The 24163-nt window shown below is 40.5% G+C and overlaps 1 protein-coding gene across 10 annotated transcripts in view; it reads right to left on the bottom strand.

The window, feature by feature from the left end:
- NUP93 (nucleoporin 93) overlaps positions 1-24163 on the bottom strand; it is a 113664-nt gene that overhangs the window by 55316 nt on the left and 34185 nt on the right. For 2 of the 10 annotated variants that reach the window (XM_003916915.4, XM_031658239.1), the window contains exon 1: positions 7570-8119. The exons of 6 other annotated variants lie outside the window; for them this stretch is intronic. The gene's annotated coding sequence lies outside the window, so the exon portion shown is untranslated. Of the gene's footprint in view, positions 1-5929; positions 6637-7569; positions 8120-24163 lie in introns of those variants that run through there. 2 more of the 10 variants (XM_031658240.1, XM_003916916.5) reach the window with 2 other exon arrangements.

Here is a 24163-nt window from a genome sequence, read left to right on the forward strand (position 1 = left end):
AAATTTTAATACTTTGAATTGTTCGTTCACAGAGTGCATATATAACTTCAAAAATAACCCTGCAGAAAGCAGTGCTAAGCGGGCAGAGCTGACATTCGCCAACTGTAATATGTTTTTAATGCTGTTATATGATTTCTTGCTGTGCATTTATGCAAAAGCCTAGCTGCTCTCATTCAGCAGGTGGCAGCAGACGCTGTAAGAGTGGCTGTGGAGTTCCACCATTTGCCAGCTCAGCAGATCCATCACTGCTGCAGGCAGCTCTGGAGCCACAGGTGGCAGACCTTGGCGATATAACATGGCACTGTGCGGGCACCAGGCCATCTGTCACTGTCAGACTGCTGGGTTCCATTTTGTACATGATTTCTGCTATTGGGCTAAAAAAATGTCCACACAATTATGTGATGGATTTGTGTCCATTAAGGCAAAACAAATTACTTGCCCCCATGATTTAAACTGAATGGTCTATAAATTCTCACAGGTTAAAGAGAATTGAATGTGCATAAGGTGATTCAAAACCTGACAACACATGGCACTGGGCAGTGTTTCCTCCTGGACCAGAAAGGGCTTTACAGGCAGCACTTCAGCCCAAGTGTGCTGGCATGCTTGGTCCCTTCAGGGGCATGCCATTATAGCTGTGATATAATTCCATCTGCACCTTTGCCTTCTGGGAAAGCCACAGGCCTTAGAGACACTAATGTAAGTCTATCCAAATGCCTTTCACAGACCCTACCTACTACCACCCCTCCACCTCCCAAAAAAAGGGAAAAAAAAATTATCATGCAACAAAAACTCAACTTCAAAGATTTCAGCATCGGGTAAAATAAATAAATAAATAAATAAATAAATAAATAAATAAATAAGAGGTGGGACTCACCATGACCCAGAGGGGAAAGCTACAGGGAAAGTCATCTGCAATAATGGGGACATGCCATTCCAGTGGTGGGGTACTGAGGAGACCAGAGATGCATGACACATCTCCCTTGTCAACACAATGTAGGCACATGAGTACTAGATGGCTCTTCTGATACCTACACCACAGTATCAAGCTGGGGCTGCTTAGCACATCTGTTGCTGCACTTGGGGAGGAAGGCCAAGGTTAAGGGCATTCCTATGATGGTCATTTAAATCTCAGGGCTACTGCTGCAAAGCTAGTTCTGCCCCTTTTAGGGGCCCTGCGGCATTTCTGTTATTTGCTACTTCTCTCTCTGGTCATCCCAGGAAGAAAAGCAGTCCTTCCAGCTCAGTTACTAAAGGGCTCTGAGACTCTGTATGGAGTGGAAACAAGTTAAGGGCATAACATAAATGAATAAAATGATAAATCATGGCTACCCAGGCACCAATGGGAGAAAAAAATGCTTCTCAGCAAAACCTCCTTCTTCTCCCAAATCCAGCAGAGCCCTATGCTACCCTTTTAGGGTTGTAGAAGCAACTTTCCTTTGGAGGTTACAAGAGGGATAGGGAGAGGAATTGACTTGCTCTGTACCGCTACTTTACCACCTCCAGAAAATTGGGCCAGAGCCCGTGCATGTCCTAGTGAGAAGGGCCGTGATGCAGCAGGATGTGCCAGGCTGTGGTGGTAGGGCCTCTGCTGGCCATCCTCTCTCTCCTCTCCTGGGAGGGTAGGGGAAACAGGAGTGACAGAAGTCCAGTGCGGGGAGGGAGAGCAGCCAGCCAACTGCTCTCAGACTGCTGAGGTAACCCCAGGAGAGAAAGCAGGGGTAAATGTGAGCATTATATCCCCTTCCTGCAACCACTCCAAAAAGGCTAGGGCTAAACTTTGGAGACACAAGAAAAGAGAGGATTTGGAGGAGAAAATGGTTCAATCTAGCTTCACAAATGGAATATTAACAGTGTGTCACAGTACGTTTGGCTTCAAAAAGCAGCAGCAGAGCCCTCTCCTCACCCAAGGTATAAATAGATCTAAAAAATATTAATCTCATAGTCACGCTAAGGTGATGGGCAAGGTAAGGAAGATACATTCAGGGATGATAAAAAATGTTTCAATATGTCTTTAGGGAACTGATATCTACCTTCGAAATGGATTAATCCACATCCAAAGGACTCTGGATGCTAAAACCGCACTGCAGTATAAAACGGGAATGCATCAATAACGGCCTTTATCATGACCAGCATTCCTTCCCACAGCTCCCGAAACCTACCCTACAAGAACCCACTAAAGCAATCCTGTACTATTAAAAGCACACACACAGATCCCCAGCTTTGTCATATCTAGTGTTTTTTTCCCTTTGGAAAAAAGAAACAAAATCAAGATTTGGGGGCCATGAGCAGGAAAGGACAGCAGAGGGTGTGTCTCGCAGTCAGTCAGGTGGGAGCTGAGCAGCTTTGCCAGGCTGGTTTCTACAGCGCTCAGGATTAAGCCTCGAGTTCTACTTTGCAAGCACAAGGAGCGCTGTTAGGACAATGTTGGGGAACCAAGTCTCACATTTTCCTGCTGGTACACGGTGTCAGTCATTTACACTGCAGTCGAAAATCACAGCTCCTCCTGCTATGCAGCAATGCTTATGCTGATGGGATTGGAGCACCAATCATCACATATCTGTCACAGAAAAGGGAGCTCTGGTTTTGCTGCAGTTTCTTCTTATTCAGACATTCTTTCTTCAAAAATGAATTTGTTTGGAGACTACTAAAACAAACAGACCTTCCCTTTTGTAATTTCACGTTCTCTTAAATGGAATTTGTCAAGGTATTCCTTTGTCAACAGTATTGGTGATTTCACACTCTCTAAAACCTTAATTAAGTTTGGAAACACTGTGACTTTACCCTGTCAGAGCTGAGGAATACTGCAGAATGCAACACTCACTATTATCACCACAGGTATGAAAAACATGAAACACTGCTTAGCTGGAGTGGCAAATACAGGCAACAGAAAGAGGGATGGTAAGACTATTATTTAAATACAAATTGCCTGAAACTGACAGGGAGCTAACACCTTTCACCTAGCTCATCCTTAAAGAGAGGAGAAGGGGACACTCTGCCCTGCAGGACCCCTCGCACCTAGACTTAAAGAGGTCATGACCCGCTGAAAGGACATGTCAGAATGCCTGGCTCCATCCTAGCTTACAGTACATGAACGTAACAACTCTGCCCATCCCAGGAGACTTCACCCTTCACGCCGAGTCAACACAATGGACCCAAAAGCTCAACTTGCAAGATAGAGTTTATTTTTAAATATTTGTTTATAAATGCTTATCATCTTCAACACAGGCCCGGGAAGACTCCAAGCACAGCTCAGTAAGCAATTTCTGGCACAGCTGAAAAGGAACATCTCTGTGAGTTAGGTTGCTAAGGCAAAGACAAGACAGACTTTGCTGAAAGCTCAATCCATTAGATCAATCAGTCACCAGCAAGCCGGCAGAGAAAGAAATGGAGTCAGATGCAGACAGAGACACAGCGCAGCACAGATTAGGAGTCAGGTGGTCCAGATTTAGGGCAAAATCGACTGCTTTCCAGATGTATAACCTTGAGAAAGTTATTTAACCGCAATTAAGCCTTCCTTTACTTAACTGTAACATGAGCTGATTGCACTAAACTCTAAGGCCAGCACCAGAACTCCAACTCCATGAGAGGTGGGAACAGGTGAGAAATCAACACTGTCATTACCACTATGACTACTGTTCACGTGCAAAATAATCCATACCCTGAACCACAAAAGAAAGAAAATAAGCTTTGTTTTTGAAGGTGGCCAAAATACATATTTTATATACAAAATAACTAAAACCCACAAAGAGCCAGAATGAAAACCAGAGACAAATAACATAGTTTCGTAGGAATGCTACTTCACCTCACCATAAAGGAGAAGCATGCTGTCCTTTGTTTTCTAAAAATTCACCCTATATTGGAAGGAGTAAATTTTTATGCTAAAAAAGAAAAATAAAGCATAAAACAAGGCATTTCAGAAGTATTAATACAAAATACTTTGAATTCTATTTTAACCATATTTGCCATCAATTTCTTAAAAGGAACATTTGAAGCCATCTACATATAAGTGCTAATTAAATCTTCGAAAATCTCAAAATTTTTCTCTTCTAACAATAAAAAATGGCTGTAAATAGGCAAGGCAGTGCTCCTAAAGGTGTCTTCAAACTTAATTGAAAGAAAATAATTCGTGCGGTCCACCCCTTATCACAGTGTTCCTGGTGACGCCATTTTACTCCTTCCTCTCTGCCATCTTAGTACCACGGATGTTTCCTAGCGAGCTGGCTGACATGCTTGCTTATCCACATTATGGTACTGCCAGAGCAGTCAAAGGTTTGATACAAATACGCTTTTTGTTGCAAAAAGAACCAATCCCTGATTCTTCACTATTACCCAGGCTAAAATTTCATGAGAAAACTGAAGTTTCCAGATTGAAGAGGTTCAGGAATCCCCTACAAGTACCAGAAAGGACAGCCTCTTCTGAGCAGCCAAACTTGAGTAGACCATGGTGGAGGCAAAGAATATAGGAAGAAACTGGGTCTCTGCTACCTCCCCCAGGGTACTTAATACCCAGCCTTATTATAAAGCCAGCAAAAGGAAAAACGACCAGGATCTTCAACCAAGTTTTAGTGTAAAAATTTCAAAGGGAGGCTTTGTGACACCCCCCATGTCATCCAACCAAACATTTTACGCAAGCAAATCTGCAGTTAAAATGGAGTTCTAATTTGCTGACCTAAAACTCTTTCAAGGTACAAGCCTCATAAAAACCAAGGGAAAAGAATCCTTTGCATTCTACCATATATTTAAACATGTTAAATGCTGTCCCCAGAATTAAAAAATTATGCTGAAATTTAGGCTCTTATTCTGTAAATTAATATTTGTGACACAGATTTATGGATCTTGTAGGATTCTAACCAGGGCTTAAAACAACTGAACCTTCCTATGTCAATGAAAAGGCTGATGTGAAGAAAATAATTTTCTCCCTAGCTTCCAACATCTATTAATTAGAGAAGACAGCACTCACTGAGTAGGATAAACAGGAGCTAGTGCAACAAGACCTAGAAGAACAGCTGGCTTTATAAATTTGATATCAAGTTAAAAGGATTCTCAGATACCCAGTTCTGTGAAGCTTCAACTCCTGAAACAGCTAATAAAGCATGTTGAGCAAATTCTTCATGGTAAAGTTTACTATAAAATACACTCACTATAAATTCTTCAGGGTTTAAAAGATAAAAATTCTTCAGCCTTTAAAGGAAACACAAATCAAAGTTAAAATCCACTTCTTTCCTCTTAGTAACAGTACAAAGAAACAAAGAAATAAGCTGGGTCAAATCCAATTAATTTTAATAATCAAGATTTATAAGCTTACAATTACAAACAGGAGTTTTACACAAGCAGCTTTGAAGTCACAACTATTAATTAAGTAGAAGGCACTAAAAATTATTCCCATGAGTGAGAGTGAAAGCCTCAATCTATTGATCTTTGAAAACAAAAATCTTGTTTTGTCAAAACATTTGTTTCTTGTGTATTTTAATCAGCTATTACAGGTCATTAACCTGGAAGCATTTGCATAAAAAACAAGAGCAAAAATAAGAAACTAAAATTAAAATCCAGCAATTCTTTTCAGGAATGGAAAACAGAGTGCTTTTAAAAGACAGGGAAAAGAAACCTGAACTCTTTTAAATTTACCATATTCAGATTTCCTTTTCCTCTCAAGTGTTATTTCCATTCATGACTAGTGATAAATTCATACTTCTCATTAACTTAAACTACTGATGAATAATTAAAATCATGTGCTAAAATCACTCATAAAACCTATATTTCAAGTATATATATCACACCTGGTTTTTGAGAAATACATTTTAAAAAAATCCAAGAACCTCTGTGTTATACTTTTCATATTTGCAGCATTCATTTAAAAGTCTATTTTGCACATTCAACCAAAAGCAAATTTTCAACCTCTCCCCGCTATATGAGTAAAAGAAATACTTACTGTAGACAAAAGAATTCCATTTTCTTTGTGGGAATATTCTCCACCTTCCTAAAGAACTCTTCTATACAATGTGCAAATTCATTTTCTTAGTTTTACAGTAACAAAGCTTCTGTGCCATAGAACCTAATGTAAATGAAATGGCCTTGCAGCTGCCTTCAGAATCCAGCTCACCTCGACCATGATACAGCTAATTGTTAAAAATGGTGGCTGAGACATTTTCCATACATTAAATTAAGGAGCTCTGATGAAGGCGCTGGCATCCACCCACTTCAGACAAAGGAGAATAATTTGCAACTGTACCAAGGCATGGATAATTGAGTCATCTCCCATACAGGGTCAGTGTTAGAGGTTTCCTCCATCTTTACAAAATGCAAACCACATCTCATTGTCTCATCTCAGAAATCGATTCTTTGCAATGCTGCACTGGGTCAGAGTTTCAAAGGAATCTTAGTCATGGGTAAATCCAGAACTCCAATGCCAAGAGGAGCCGAATTCTCACAGTTCCTTTCCCTCTGCTGAGCAGCTCTCCTCTATTCCACAACTGACAGCTCCTCAAGTCTTCCTATTGTTAAGAGTAAAGAAAGTCCCCACACCTCCAAAAGGAAATAAACCCCTCAACTAGGGTGAACAATTTCCAAGTACAAGCTTCAGAAAGAGGTCCAGACCCCACAGGTCCCACAATACAAATACATTCTTTAGGATAAAAAGCCATATACATCATCGTATTTTGTTGTTGCTTTTAAGGGAAGACAACAAACAAGCTGCTTTATAATGCAGAATTAAATGTATCTTTGATATTAATCAAAGTATTAAAAGTATTACAGGCAACATTTATAATTCTGTCACCCTCCAGATAATGCTTACACGACTTAGGAAGTTTTCATTTCACTTACACAAATTATATTCTTTAGCCAAAAATTTGAAATATACTTAAAGGACTCCTATCACCTCTTTTGAGGCTGAATTTAAGAAATAAAAAAGGACCATCTCAATTTAAATTGCCAGTATTTAGTAAATACTTAGGAATCCTCATCTTTGGTGTTACTATTTAATTCTTCTCATTTCAAGCCTTATGCTAAAACATTTCATGAGATAGTTCAAAAAATTTCTAATGGTACTTTTTCCCTAATCACCAAATATAAAGGACTGAATTCCTAAAGAATCCTACACACACACCACACACACACACACACACACACACACACACTCACTCTCACCTGCAATCTCAAAGAAGGATCTGGTTTTAGCAAATAAAACAAATTCTATTTTCATATTCCACCTCATGCAACAATTCTGCACTTCACATGTATCTCCTTTAAAAATCCTAAAGACCACACTACTTGCTACTTAAAGAAGAAGTTCACAAAAATCCCAGTAACCAACTATTCAAATCTTTAAGCAAATGCTGCCCCACCCAATAGATTTTTAAAAGAAAAATATTAGAATGGCAAGATACAAATCTGAACAATTCTCAGAAGAATCAAGTACTTCTTCTATCAAATGAATTAACTACTTCCAAATTTATCTCAAATTTTCAAACAAACGAAGACCTTGTCTTTCAGAGGCACTGCAACAACATGCTGCCACTCTATTTACCAGGGTGCATTTGTCTTAATTTCTTAAAACACGGGGAATCCTACCTGCAGCTCTTAAATTTAAGGAGTTACAGAACGGTCGATGCTGTCGGTCACTGCAGCTCTTCCATACCTTCTTATATGAGATGAGCTCTGTCGGAACCAGTGCTCAAGTTTTTCCCACCCCAAACTGCCTGAATTGTGGGATGGGGGTGGGGAGAAGAACAGAGAGAAGAGAAAAAGAGAGAAAGAAGAAAAAGGAAAAGAACAACCCCTCTGCAAGTGCTGATGTGACTGAAGCACTAAAGAGTCAAATTAAACAATGAGATTGCAAGGTCCCTTTAAAAAGGGTGCACTGCAGCCCCCGGAGCACGGCATCACCATTCGTTGTGCTCTACACAAATTCAGAGAAGTCAGCCGTCAGTTTGAAAGCACAAACTGATGGGAGTAACAGTTTATAGGTTACAGAAGGGTATTTTATTGTTAACGGACTGTACCAAGTTAAGATTTAAGAGGGGGAGAGAAACATGTAGGCAAGGAATGCTATGATACTTTTTTCCCCCAACCCAAACCACTGCAATTACTCTGATGTGAATTTTTGATGACTTCCGACATCTTGCACGGTTAATAATCGCTTCAGCTGTCATGTTTGGTTAATGTGGAAAATGCATTTGCTGCATTGTGATGCAGTGCTGTGGCCACAGATTGTAACACCAGTTGTGAAGCTGGTCCCTTAACTGAGCAGCAGGAATTTGCACATGCCATGATGCTAAAATAAATGGTAGTTAAAAGATTTTATACAGCAGCAGACAGATTCTGCCATTTTAGTCTACAGTATGTGTAGATACAACATACAGAAGCATCTCGGATCATTGTGCCCTTGTCAATTGTACTGTCCTTCAAACAGAACAGTAAATTCGCCATCTTAAATGTTTGGCCTCTTAGTAGTTAAAAGATTTTGATACTGTTTAATAACTATTCAGATTAATTATAGCTTTGAAAAGAACAGAGGTTATTTGCATTTCAGGAATATTCAGCCAATGAAACTGTCACTGACACAGGAAAATGCAGACCTTTTATTAACATATGCTCAGCTCAACTGTCACTTCTTTGTACAACATTTAGGGGAAAATATATGATGTGTAAGTAATGAATATTCCCATTCTACTGCAATTTTTTAAAAAGTGCTACTCAGGAAGGGATTTTTTTCCTCCATGTTTTAACATGTAACTTGAAAATTAAAGACTACATTAAAATATTATGTTTTTCACTGTCAAAAAAGGAAATTCAGTGCAGCAAACAACTGTACAATTATAGGAAAGCTTGTGAAAAAGCAAAGATAGAGCCACGCTAAGACCAAGGCACCAGATGATTAAAGTCAGGCTGGTCAGGTGATGGGCCATCATCATGGTGCAGACTGCAAAAGAAAAATAGAACCATTCTCTCCTCAAAAAAAAAAAAAACAAACAAACCCCACAAACCCTAAGATTGCAATCTGTCGGTTGCAAAACCAACATCTATACTGCAGAACCTGAAAGCCACATAATATTTGCCAATTTCATGATGTATTTTTATATAAATATTAACTTGGCTATTTAGCATACAGAATTTGACTACTGACGGTTCTTACTCATCTACCATCATTATTTTTGTATTTTAAGAAGCAAAACCAACTTACATTGTTCCTTTAAAAGAACAAATATAATTAACTTATTTCTTGTATCAGAACTTTTGCCAATTAAATACCCAGAGTTGAGATGTTTCAGACATTTCTGCCTTACAAAAACAAACAAAAAAACCCAACTAAACTAAAAAGAATGAACATAGGAACACACTGGGGTCTGAACAGTGAATAACAATGAAAGAACTTATGTTACTAGCATAAAAATCAACTCATGATTTCCTTTGTTTTATTCATTGTGATAACACCAAATGCATAATTTGGAGGTGCATGTGTTAACAAGCACTGTAAAGCTGAAGAGCTTTCTAGTTTTCTTACCCTAACTTAAAATTAACTGCACCAACAGTGCTATGTGGTGCCATAGCAGATGTCACAGTAGTTGTAGCTAACATTCAACAATCAAGCTTTTTTTGTTCCAGACCCAATACAAGGTACCCCAACAGCTGAGAAAACGGCACAAGGAGGGAGGGAGAAACGTGTGTGTTGAGGGTAGCTTTGAAATTAACCAGGCTCAGCTTATGCTCCAATTACTGAACAAAAGACAATCCTGGGGGACCTCTCTCTGAACCAGTGCAAGAAGCAAACTCTTTTGTTTCTGATCAAATAAATACTGTACTGGAGCATGGTGGATATACAGCAATAGGAGTCTCTGCCTGGGGATGAAAAGAACCCAAAGACCCAAGTGTGGTTAAAGTCAAACTATTTCACGGATGTAAAACCTGTTCCCAAGGGACACATCTGAGGTTCACTACAGGGAAGTAAGAAAACCCTCTTTATTTACTGAAAATAACCTCACCAAGTCACTGTTAAGACATTTTTCCTCTTTAGTATTGCCAGCATAAATTAAGAGGGTATTTCTTTATGCTAGCTAGAATAAATTCTAAATCAGCTCAGCCCCTTCTTCCTCCATCTACAAGTATCCCAAGGAAACTAGATGAGAGTCTGGCTGCAAGATATGCTGCCTGGAAAGGACCTCAGAGCAGAAGTGCCTTCAGACCCCAGATGCCTGAATAGGCAAGGAGGTCACAACAAAAATGCTGCAAAGAAGTCACCTTACAAAGGAAGTGCTTCTCTACTTATTTGTCACTAACTGAACATAAAGTGATCTACTCCTAAATTTGGTAGTCCATTGTTTAATTTTGTATTTTGGATTTATATAACCCTAGATACCAAAAACCAACACAAAAAGAAAAGGGTTAAAAACTAACGGATCCAGCATTTATTAACAAAAGGGATTAAAGTGGGCTCACTTAAACAAATGTAGAGATTATAGTCTAGAAAAGGGAGCTACTGAACTTTTGTGGTTCAAGTAGAGCTATAATAATTGCCAGGTAAAATAACATTCAAGTGAACAACTGTAGAGCTCTATAGTACAGTGACCATATACAGGATTTACCCAGAAAAACTTTTACAGATACCTGGTGGGCTCTGCTCTGTCTTCTGCCAGGTTCTCCAGGCTGCTGGGAAGATCAAGTAATAGTGCTGGTGGGTAAGTGCTTTTAAGAGTAAAGAAGGAAGTCAGGTGAGGCTGGGTGATGACTCCCTCTATGACCAAACTCCCAGCTTTCTGAGATATAGCTGGGATAGCTGGGTCCCTGCTCCCTTTCCACCCCCACCGCTACCAACCTCCTCCTGGCTTCTTCTCGCTAAGACCTGGGCCCTTTGCCTCCCGCTAAACATTTCTCCTATTACACATTCATTTTTACTGCCACAATTCTCTCTAGGCCCGTGGCTCTCGAAAATTCTGTATGGAGCTGTTTTCTGAGCAATTTTCTTACCCCATCTCCAAATGCTTCAGGAGCATTTCCACAGTGATAGCTTACCAGAACATCAGAAATGGAAATGAAATCTCAACTCTCAATCCAGTTAATCTTCCAATTCCTTAGCCTCAACAAAAAGCACCCATCCTTCTCCTTGCCCCAAACCTCACGCAATTTCTGAACATCCTTCTTAAGCTCATCAGGCACCACATGTGGCAGATGTTTTATCCCAAATGTCCCTCACACATCTTTTTCCTCTGTTTTCTCAGCTACCACATTGGTCCTGGCTGTTGTCACCTCAAAGTTGTATTACTACAATTGCCTCTGAATGTCATCTAGCAGCTATCCTTCCACTGGCCAAACCAACTTCCATAAGCATTGCCATGCCCTCCCTCCTTTCTTCTCAACATTTATGTGCTCCGAAACTTTCAACACCTACCGCCTACACTCCACTGCCTGGCAGTCACTCCTTCCATGTTTGACTGCCCTTCCCTGACAGATTTTTCTTCTTAGCACATAACTTCCATTTCTTACCTCCCTGACTTTAGTCAGGTTATTACTCTTCTTTCACGTCCTGCAAGCTAAACCCATTTCATTTTTCAAGGCCCATCTGCTCCAGGGGGTCTTTCCCACCTACCCCAGAATTCAGTCGTTATTAACCGCTTCCATGCCTCTGAACTCCCATGGCATTTAGAATCATTCAGTCTGTCTGTCACTTTACACAGCTTGGACAGTTTGATCTCGCAGGAATGTTGATGTTGGCTCTCCAGGTAGAAGACAAACTTCCAGAGGGCAGCATAAAGAATTTGTATTTATTCGAATTATCTCCATAGTGCTGTCCTTAATGGGCACTCAACAAAACCACTTCTTAATTTTTATTAGTGTTTACCAGGCCCTGCCCAGGTAGATGCAGGCAGTTACACTTAAAGGAGAGCTAAATATTACTTTTGCTTGTTCTTTCAAATCTTTTCAGCTCCCTGAGATAATTCCAGCCTCAGGTGGTAAAATACTAAGGCGGTTCTTGGCCAATGTGCCGAGGCACTAAGCTCTTTTTTGTGACTAAGCATCATTACCAACAGTATTCAATTCCCAAGCTTGGCTTCCTTATTATATGCAAGTAGAGCCAGGGAGGTTTGGGGAAAATGAGAGGCCTGACCCAAAGTCAGTGGTATGGCATTTACAGCTCATCTGTCCTTACTAATCCACTAAGAATGAAAAAGCAATCAGCTAATTTATCACGACATTTCATCCTGAATATTATTTTAAGTGAGGAACACCAGATTTAGGCAGTCAATAAAAAAACAGAAGATTTCTGCACAGCCTTATTTAGCAATAAAACAATTTACAGTTCATTCTCTCTTGCTGATACACAAACTAGACTGCCCAGCGGTCAAGAAACAACAGGGAAAAATAAGTTTTCCTGGCTACCAAGTTCCTACTTCCCCAGAGTGGTGGTTCTGCCTTTGATATGACTATAAACCAAAAGGGTGTCAGCAGGGTTTATAGGTGGGCCAGGCACGAAATGCACCTGGATGAAAGAAATTTCAGAAGTAAGATTTCCATTTTAAATGTGTTTTCAAGAAGTAGTTCCCCAATAAAAGCAATTACTAATGGGAAGAGGCTAAAATGGGAAGAGGAAGTATAGTTCTCAATATTTCTCCCAGGCAATTCACTACAGTTTTAAGCAGGCTCCCAGATTTCCGAAAATCAAAATGGGAAAGGCTCTTTTCCTATCGGTCTGTCTCTGTTTCTGTCACACACACACACACACACACACACACACACACACACACACACACACTCTCTCTCTCTCTCTCTCTCTCTCTCTCTCTCTCTCTGTCTCTCTCAGCATCTATTAAGCCTTGGTATTTAGACAGAAGGAACAAATGAGACTTTCAGCAAGAACTTGTAGAATATGTGAAGAAGTTCTACCACAGTAAAAAATAAATGGAATAATAAGATATATGTTTATTGGATTCATAGCCACAAAATTTCAGGCACAGAGAGACTCAAACTCAGGTTCTGGCCCAGGTCCTGGCTTTGGGCCCAAGAACTGGCTTTCTTGTTTCCTTACAGAGAGAGCTCTTGGCACAGCACTATGGGACATATACTGAGGAAAACTGCATGGGTGCCTGCTAGAGCCCCAGATTTCATGGAATTTTAAGTCATTACATGGGGGATGGTGGTGGTTGCACAAGAATGGCTTCTAGCTTGTTAATTCTTGTTACCAATGTACTTTTCACAACAGATGTATTTCTTGCCAGGTTGATTGTAAATAGAATTCTTTTAAACAAATTCTATTTTAAATTCAGCAGGGAAGCTGTTATTTGAAGGAATACTAAAGCTGAACATTGTCCCAAGGTTTCTTTACAAATCCAGATATTCAGATTTGGATTTGCTTATTAAAAGCAGAGTCCATCCTAATTTTACTATTATGTTAAAGAAAAGACACTAAAACCTTAATTTTTATATAGTTTTTGCACATATTCATTATTTGTGCTACTATCTGGAAAACAGTGATATGGCCAGATACTGGTAAGAAAAATACAAAATAAAAGACTCCTCAACAGAAAGAAAAGGATTATTAAAATTATCCAACCCTCAACGATTTAAACAAGGGGGAAAAAACTATTTCTTTCATTATCAGGTTAGAGTTTTACCCACTGACATAAATAAAATGTAGCTTTCTGAAAGTTTTCTATGAAGAAAACTTAAAGGCAAAATTTTATTTTTCCATCAATCCCTATTATAAAATTGAAAATAGCATTCCTCAAAGCGATAAAAGAAAAAAAAAAATCTGGCACCAACAAATAAAAGTATATTCAAGGATATAAACCTTAAGAAAAAAAAATAACTATAACCAGAGTAAAAATGCTGAGAAATGACAGTAAAATCAATTTGAAATAGCAACTATGGTGATGACCTGTGGGATACTGGTCCTACACGAAGGGTGAGAGAGGTGAGAGCACCCCTGCCTTTCTTCACCCCTACTTCAGGTCAGGATAGACAACCATGGCAAGGGAGGGGTGGCCTTGTCTATGGGGCCCTATAAAATACTGGGTTGGGCTTTCATCCCTGTGCCTGTGCCCTCCTCATCTCAAAATAGGGGCACAAGGATCTGCAATTCTAAAATTTTTTTTGGAAAAACAGGCTGATTTTAAAATCCACTTTCCCCACACTGTTCTCTCCATCAGCCTTCCAGCAGGGACTCGCAAATGGTTTTAAAAACAATGGTCCAGTTTTATTAACATGCTTCTTAACACTAAGTCCTCCAGCAAACTACTGAGGAGACCAAAATGTTTCCAGTTCTACTATTTTGCCATCTCACACCCTTAAGAAGATACTGGAGCATTTTAAGTAGCCAGATTCCCTCAGGAAAACCTAAAACACTGAAACTGTAATAAGAATGGGGACTATATTACATCCACTTAAAGTGCTTAACACAGCATCATGCACAAATAAGTGCTCAACGTGACTGATTAACCTATAAATTGCTGAGCATTATTATTCAGAAGTCTAGAAATATCTACATAACTCCAGATGGTCATCAGCCTTTTCCAACTGTAGTGTTTCTTGGCAAACTATCATTTAGCATTTAATCTGGTGAAGTGTTCCTATGAAGCTACCTACACATTATTAGAACTTAATTTGGGCTGAGTGTGGTGGCTCACACCTGTGATCTCTGCACTTTAGGAGGCCAAGGTAGGTGGATTGCTTGAGCTCAGGAGTTTGAGACCAACCTGGGCAATATGGTGAAACCTCGTCTCTAGAAAAAACACAACAAATTAGCCAGGCATGGTGGCATGCCCCTGTGGTCCCAGCTACTCGGGAGGTTGAGGTGGGAGGATCACTTGACCCTGGGAGGTGGAGACTGCAATAAGCCCAGATCACACCACTGCACTCCAGCCTGGACAACAGAGCGAGACCCTGTCTCAAAAACAAAACAAAACAAAAAAAACCTTAATCTGGTGACTGATAGGACCACCCACATATGAATTCTAAAATCAAGCAGTGATCAAGTCCAGTGGAAAGCATACTGAAAATAGAGTCAGAACAACTGGGTTCTAGGTAACCAAATCATTCACCTCATGCCTCAGTTTCTTCATCTGCAAAATGAGAAAATACCACCAGACCAGGATAAAGTAAGAGCACTGCATGTATCTTCAACTATCTATACAATAGGATTCTCTTCAAAGCCAAGAGAAGCCATTTCAAATGATTTCTAAAACACAGGCAGCACATTTTAATACATTTTTCAAATATGCAGACTGATTTAGACATTTCCAAAGAAATACTTATTCTGCTTCTCTGCTTTCTCTCATGGCATCTGTTGTTACTAGCAGCTAAGGAAAAGTAAAATCTAATGTCATTAACAGTAGACCCAAAATCCCTAGCACACATTTAATGGTGGGTGTGGGGGGCATACAGAGAGAAGCAAATGAAAAGGTGAACAAAATGAGAATGAGAGGAGTTGGGAGAAAGGTAGAGAAATCAGGTTAATGAATAAAAACAACAAGTCCATCTTTCATCTCTCCTGGCTCCTACTGATGGCAGACGGTGTATTTAATCTGCTGAGAGACCAGATTTAAGGCCTTCTTTTGGCATAGTCCATCCATGAATTATTAACATTTGCAGAAGCAACAGCACATCCGCTCACAGCAATCAGAGAGGGTAATGATGATTAACTAAGATGGGATTATTAATCCTCCCACTTCCCTTTCCCATGTTTCCCTCTCTTCTTTATTCTCCTCTGGGCTTTGACTACTTTTTAGGTAGTATATTTTGAGCTACAGCCTTAATATCAGATTCAATACCTCTATGATGAAAACAATTATAACTGACAAATTATAAGTTGTAAGTTTTAAAATATATATGTTTTAAGCATATATTATATTGAACACTATGTTCTTGATGAAGCAAAGATAAAAACAAAGGTGGTTATAAATTTTTTATGGACTCAAACACTTAAAAGATAAATACACTGCTTTGCAGGCTGCTTTGTTTACAGTTTGTTTAGTGAAAAAAAAAAATCAGTATTAGTCCACAGGTGGACTGAGTTTAAAAGTTGGCAGAGACACCTAGAAAAGTAGGTTTACCTACACCAGACTTCTGTTATCACTTAATTCAGTAGATCTCAAGCTGGAGTACTTGTTAAAACACAGACTCTGGGTTGCACCCTCAGAGATTTGGATTCAACAGGTCTGGGGAGGAGCCTGAGAATCACATTTTTTAAAAGTTTCCAGGTGATGCTGATGCTACCAGTCTGAGCGCCACACTCTAGAATCACTGATCAAAAGGCTTTTTTCTGGTTGCCAAAGGTGTTCAGGGCAGGAGAGGAATGGAGGAAGAAATTAAACCCAATCTGAGCTAGAGATGAGATCAGTGGCTCCTTCCCCTTCCTAACCCTCAAGGAAAAGCCTAGATGCCTAAAAGGCTCTGCAATGCACTTGTTGCTTCAAAATAAACCCCATCGCATAACACTGCCCCATCCTCAAAAAAGAAAGTAGAATGAATAATTAACAAATGGTGAAAAGCATATATGAGGTTGGGAGGTAGATTAATTTACAACTTCATTTCCGAAACACAAGAAATACAACCAAATGTCTTCTTTCCCTGTTCTCCCTCTACTTAGAATTGGCTTTAATATGTAATCAATCCTCTAATAATAAATAAGTTGTAACTCTCACCTCAAACCTCGGCTTACTAAGTACTTGTGAGGACAAACCAATTCAAACTGTGTCTCCTCTGCTCTCACAACACAATGACAATCAACACAGAAGACTTCCTTTTGGGTTTTTATGGAGGCTTCCTTATGTAGGCATGCCTGATTAAACCACTGGCCACTGGTGATCAACGTAACCTTCAGCTCCTCTCCCTTCCCAGCAGGCTGGAGGAAACAGGGTCCAAGACCAAATACATATTTCGCAATATCACAGTACTGTAACAGAAAACTCTTACAGGCCCTCAATACCAAGCTGAGTCAGACACTAAAAAACAAGGGTAGAAAATTAGCAGAGGCTTCAGGCAACGGCCAGAGTAAGGAAATGCACTTCAGGGTACATATTATAAGAGCAGAACATGAGCAAACTGGCTAGACAAATAAAACTAAATTCCATTTATTTGGGGTTTGCCAATGCAGAAAACACAAGTAATGAGAGTATGTAGGGCAGTGGAGAAACAAGGAAGAGGCCCACCTCTGATGGACAGCAAGGTTAGGCTCCCACAGAGCTTCCGGGCCCCCGATGGGGAAATGTCATTCCATAGAAAACAGGTAAGAAATGGTCAGAGGAAAGGCAGGGACAAAACATTAAGAAATTCGACCAGTGGTGAAAGAACTGGCTTAGTGTCTTTGCAGAAAAGAATAATATGGCATTTACCCAACGAATCCATCACTTGACGCCTTCCTCAGCAAGGCATAAGAAAAGTAAGACAACAAGACAAGGTATAAAGAATCTGGAGTCCAATCTCTCTCTCCAATTGTGCTCATTCCACAGGAAGATAGCTTTGGTGGGTGCATACTGCCAAGCTGTGGGAGCCATTCTAACAGCCATGTTTTTACAGCTCACACTTTCAGAAATATGAGAAAAAATTCTACCCAACCATGTTCTCTACCCTTCTTTTGCCCTCAATACCACTGAGGCATCTGGTACACTCCCATTAGCAATGGCAGCTCCTGCTGACAGCCAGTCTAAAAAGGCTGAGGCAAGGGGACAGGTGGCAGAGAGGGGGATGCAAAGGACAGAAGGAAAGCAAAAGTGAAAGGAAGAAAGGAGCAAAGACTAAAAAAGAAAAAGAATGAGAAAGGGAAGGGAACAGAGAAGGCGGTATCCAGCGTAAAGCAGAAAGCAATATAACGGCAAAAACAAAAACAAAACAAAGAAATATTTCCTTCAATCTGCTCTAAAACCCCTGACATTCCTTCCAGTCCACCTAAAGTTCCAAATATGGCATTTGTTTCAGTTTTTGCTACTTTTCATTTGCTTGGCAGCAATGAACTACTCAGACAGCATAAACCCAGCACCACTTCACATAAAGGAAAACAGCAGTAAACTATGTCAGCAGTATCAACAAACATCAGTATCACTTTTTGTTCCAAAGTATATCTCAGATGGAAAAAATGAGGTTTATCATCACTCAGTGTATAGTCCACAGAAGCCAATCATGCCAAATTACTCTTCTAAGTAGCATTCCCATCCCTAATTTAGTTAACCAGCAAGTCTTTCATGCTGGAGGGAATAAATGGAAATGTCGTTCCATAGAAAACAAGTGAGAAATAGTCAGAGGAAAGGCAGGGACAAACCATTAAGAAATTCGACCAGTGGTGAAAGAACTGGCTTAGTGTCTTTGCAGAAAAGAATAATATGGCATTTACCCAACGAATCCATCACTTGATGCCTTCCTCAGCAAGGCATAAGAAAAGTAAGACTACAGGACAAGCAAGGTATAAAGAATTATTTGGGGCCGGGCGCAGTGGCTCAAGCCTGTAATCCCAGCACTTCGGGAGGCCGAGACGGGTGGATCACAAGGTCAGGAGATCGAGACCATCTTGGCTAACACGGTGAGACCCCATCTCTACTAAAAAAAAAAAAAAATACAAAAAAAAAAATTAGCCGGGCATGGTGGCGGGCGCCTGTAGTCCCAGCTACACCGGAGGCTGAGGCAGGAGAATGGCGTGAACCCGGGGGGCGGAGCTTGCAGTGAGCCGAGATTGCGCCACTGCACTCCAGCCTGGGCGACAGAGTGAGACTCCGTCTCACAAAAAAAAAAAAAAAAAAAAAAAAAAAAAGGAATTATTTGGGTTCAAATTCCACCTTTTATAGTAACTAATCTATCTTAGTCTCAATTTCTTCCCCTTTTAAATAAAGATGATGCCAACACTCAATCAATCCATCTTATACACTGCAGTGTGGAACAAGAGAATGACAAAGCCCACTGAAAAGTATTATACAAATGAAAAGATTATTGTGATGTGTCCCTCAAAGTTCATACAAAGTTCCAGGCCGATTACTTCCCCCTAAATCTTCCAAATTAGGACAAAGTCACAGAACTTCTCAATAACCAGCCTTACAAATAGTTTGAGGGGATAATGAAATGATGTAAGGGTTGTCCATGAAATCAGCACATCTCTGATCCCTTTTTGCACATAAGGAAGCTTTCCATTACAGAATAAAGGAAAAGACACTGTATCAATTTATAGGAATTGACCAATTTTGAGCTATGAGGTCCACATTTTAATTTTTATTTTTCACTAGAGATGGGGTTTCACTGTGTTAGCCAGGATGGTCTCGATCTTCTCACCTCGTGATCCACCCGTCTCGGTCTCCCAAAGTGCTGGGATTACAGGCGTGAGCCACCGCGCCCGGCCTATGAGGGCCACTTTTACAGTCTATTTCTAACACACACTTCATGTACCAGTCCCTCACTTCTCTATTATCAATTTTCCTTGTCATTTCAAACAGCAGATGTTCTACTGTTTCAAGTATCTGGTTTAAAAAGTTCAACACTCCCCAAATAGTACCTGTTCTAACAATTTCAAGGGGGAGTACAGCAGTCAAGAAAGTGACTATGGAGCCATTTTCCAAATTTTCTGAATTAAGCCCATCCTATTTTTGTGATTGGTGGGGATGGGGGAAGTCAATTTTTCCTGCTTAAAGCCATTTGGTTCTCATTTGCTCTCAAAGTCACAGATTTAATGTTTTTGTCATCTCACTCCCTCAGCCTTAACTCGAGGGGTGAAAACACATCTTTTATTCCAGTCAAAAGATGCCCAGGCTGTGAAAGAAGATAGTGAAAGTTTTTTGTGACCAATGATGACTTCTCCAACCACTCCTGAGCCCCTGGCCAGCTCTCTCCATGAACAGGACACTACACCAGATCTTTACCTAGATTCTAATTTCAACTCCACGCCAGCAGAGTGGAACCAGGCAAACCTAATTGTCACCTACTCTTCCATACTCATTAACACCCCTTCTCCCTTCCCTGCTTAGGCTTCTCTTCCTGATTCGGTTATGCTAGATTCTGTTATGCTAGATTGTGTTTGTTTATAAAAGCCAGATAGCCCAAAGAGTACCAGTTTGCAAGACATCAGGTGTTAATGTTCAGCTGAAAGTCAATTCCTCACTTTTACACTCTTAGACGTGAAGAATTTTGCTGTACAGAAATCTGTCTTGTACCCTGGAATATACACACAAAGTTGAGGGCTTTGTGTCTTTAAAACCAAATACACATAATACCCTTAGACAGACAAATCATATTATGCAATACAAGATTTCAACATTCCGGCACACTGCCAGGGCTTAATGGCCAGTCAGACGCTAAGTAAGGAAATGGGTTTGCATTAAACCTACAAATAAGTCAACAATCAATAGTTCAGTATTACAGTAAAAACTTGATGTGCCCTTTAAATTGCTTCTAGCATCATGCTTCTAACTCAAGTTCAGCTTCAGAAGCAAAACAAAACAAAGATGATCAAGCAAGAAGCTGAACACAACCTATTTTCAAAAGCACAAAGCTTTGGCATTTTGAAACTAAGCTGCTCCAGGATTTCACAGAAATCCTTTACAGTGTACCTGTAGGGCAGCAAACCTGAAAAATAATAGGCTGAGTTTTAGAGAGTAAATTAAACTGACAGCTCAGCAAGCAGAAAACTATGGCAAAAAAAAAGCAAGCACCTGGAGATAAACGGATGAAATAGGTTTGGTCTTTCTGCAAAGTGAATGCCCCTCAACCACCACCTCCCAACACTCCGCAAGAGTTCACATCAGGGTTGAGAAAGTATGTTCTGGCTTCTCCCTCAATCACTGTTATTTTACTACTAAGCTTGTGTAAATAAGAGCTATGCCTACCACAACCATTCAAAAGATGGTATACTTTTCTCCGGCACTGTGGGCTTTCTTCTCTTTATTTTGCTCTAAATGAAAGATCAATTACACTTCTATTTTATACTTTCACTAACTTTCCTCCTTCTAATACATTCTGAAAAAATTCACTCCTTTACGAAAACAGTCTTAGTCTACAAATGAAATTTAAAGCCTAGGCAGCTAAGAGCACAGAATTAGACTCAAATCAACAGACTGGAGCTCTGGTCTGGCATACCTAGCCTCTGCAAGCCTTAGCTTTCTCATCTGTGACATGGGGTTAACAATAAGTACCCACCTCAGAGGGTTGCTGGGAAGATTAAATGAGCAAGCCTAGGAAGTGCTTAGCACAGCATCTGAACATAATAAATGTTCAATAAACCTTGGCTTTTCCTCCCTGATGTTAGCTAGGGTAAAATAAAATTTTTTTTTTTTTTTTTTTTTTTTTTTTGAGATGGAGTCTCGCTCTGTCACCCAGACTAGAGTGCAGTGGCACATCTCGGCTCACCGCAAGCTCCCCCTCCCAGGTTCACACCATTCTCCTGCCTCAGCCTCCTGAGTAGCTGGGACTACAGGCGCCCACCACCACGCCCAGCTAATCTTTTGTATTTTTTAGTAGACACGGGGTTTCACCATGTTAGCCAGGATGGTCTCGATCTCCTGACCTCGTGATCCGCCCGCCTCGGCCTCCCAAAGTGCTGGGAGCCACCGCACCTGGCCAAAAAAAAAAAAATTTTTTTTTTTTTTGAGACACAGTTTCGCTCCTGTCACCCAGGCTGGAGTGCAATGGTGCAATCTTGGCTCACTGCAACCTCTGCCTCCCGGGTTCAAGCAATTCTCCTGCCTCAGTCTCCCGAGTAGCTAGGAATACAGGCATGCACCACCACACCCAGCTAATTTTGTATTTTTAGTAGAGATGGGGTTTCTCCATGTTGGTCAGGCTGGTCTCAAACTTCTGACCTCAGGTGATCTGCCCACCTCAGCCTCCCAAAGTGCTGGGATTACAGGCATGAGCCACTGCGCCTGGCCAAAAGACAAGAATTTAATGTGTCTCTGGTATTATGTTTCACTGCAATGGTGAGAAACAGGGAAGGAAGAAGGAAAGAGAGAAAAACACAACTATTTAAACTTGTGGTACCCAAAATATGGTCAAAGGCGCACCGGTCCGCAAATGGTTTGCTCCCAGTCTGCAGCAGGTAAGTGCAAAAACCGACAATAAGGATTTAGAGATTTTTATAGCAAACTGAGTAATTTTATAGCTATCAAATCCAATTTTAAAGAGGGCTTGTATTTTGCATGTCTTTTTTTCCTAGTAATTCATTTTTGTTATATTTTATAAAAGTATCTCTCAGTCTGAGGCAAAGTGAAGGAAAAAAACTGGTTTGAGAAGCACTGATTCAGTAAAAGCACCTTTTGAATGAATAACACCCACCACCATATTCATTCAATGCTAAGACATCTGGGGCAGTTTAGGACCTCATTACAGAATTAAATGATCCTGTAAATGCCCATAAACTTTCAAGGGTCCGCCAGGCCCTGCTCATTTAGAGACTGGTACTCCTGTTGAGACAGATTGATGTGCACTATGAAAGTGACAGAACCTACTAGAAGAGGAGAGAAAACTCCCAGGGAATATCACACTAGTGTATTCTGGTACCTTGAGCAAATCAAGCATATCATATAACCTTCCATGGCTGTTTCTACCTGTCCCTAAGATAGCAACAGCATTTTAAAATAGACTATTTTTTTTAAAGAAAAGGGAGGAGTGGAAGAAACTCTCCCCCATATCCTTTTGTTCATCCCATTCAAATAAGTAAACCAAATTAGTCAGTAATTTTTAAAAATCAGCAAGTAAATCCACACTCCCACTTACATTCTGCTGACCTAACCCTCCCTCCCTTTTGTTTTATAAATTAAACAAATAGCCTAGTCTTCATTGCAAATATGTCTTATAAGACAAGGGTTCTTTCTGAATAATTTCTTGGCAGCTGTGTCATGCCCAGCCCTGCTCAGCAGATTCTGCTGCAATGCTTCAAGTGCTGCAGCTTTCTGGAAAGCACAGGCAGGATTTTGCTGATGGCATCTCAGCCTCACAGCCACTCCACAGTGAGAGGCAAGGACTGGCCCTTCTGTCCTCCAGAATAATTAAAGTGGTGCGTGCACCACTGTTGATCTTGTGATCGCTGCAGACCAGCAGCTGTCAGAATCAAGGGCCTTAGTCCCAGCATGGCTGCCAGCAACCTGGGCTTGGGGAACACATTCAGCCTCTCCATATCTGAAGTGCAAGATGGAAGCTGAGCATCTGTGAAATGGAAAGATGTTTTAAAACATAGCAATACACACTGGTTCTTAGAACACTGCAGCAAAAGAAAATGCTAAGTCGCGTGTTCTCACCCATAGGTGGGAACTGAACAATGAGATCACTTGGACACAGGAAGGGGAACATCACACACCGGCTCCTATTGTGGGGAGGGAGTAGGGGTGAGGGATAGCATCAGGAGATATACCTAATGTAAATGATGAGTTAATGGGTGCAGCACACCAACATGGCACATGTATACATATGTAACAAACCTGCATGTTGTGCACATGTCCCCTAGAACTTAAAGTATAATTAAAAAAAAAAAAAGAATTAGGCATGCCTTGCTGCCTAAGCTTGATACCCTGGGAAAAAAAAAAAGAAAATTATAAGTCTAGGTCTTGTCAGTAGGAGATGTTGCCCGTCTTACCTCCCAGCTTCTTTTCCTGGTCTCCACCAAACAAACAAACAAAAAGAAGTAAAGCCAAGGGTCTCCCCTCCATGTAATCCCCTCTCTCAGTTCCACCGCAGATCATGGATTTTTAGTGAGACACCAACAACCTGGGCCCCAAAGTTTTGTAACTGAGAAGCCTCAGTTTGCCAACTGCCACATCAGGCTGCAGACCTGCACAGCTTTGGATCGAACATTCCAAAACAGAAATAAGAGATCACAAGGTGCTGTGGCAAGCAGATCAAAGTGGCACACTGGGTAAAGGGCTGCCATCTGAGAACAACAGACTGATCTACAGTAAAACATTCAATATTTGACAAGGCTTTAATCACCATTTAAATCACAACTACTCCAGTATCAAACAGTTCAGCAGATAAAAAGACATGCCCATTTCTGGTTCCTGCAACCAAGCAATTTATAGATGCCAGACTGAAGATGTCAATCTATGTTTCTCATCTCCAGAGTGCTGGGGCATCAGTGTATATCGGCAGGTTAAGAGACAGCTGGTGAAGGAGGGAGGGGACGACTCAACTCCAGTTCAAAGGCACCAGAGCCTGGTCAATATCTGAAGTCTTCTATTAAAATGTCAGATAAATATTTTAGCCACGGGGC

Source organism: Papio anubis, chromosome 18 (genome assembly GCF_008728515.1).
Source record: "Papio anubis isolate 15944 chromosome 18, Panubis1.0, whole genome shotgun sequence".
Lineage (NCBI taxonomy): Eukaryota > Metazoa > Chordata > Mammalia > Primates > Cercopithecidae > Papio > Papio anubis.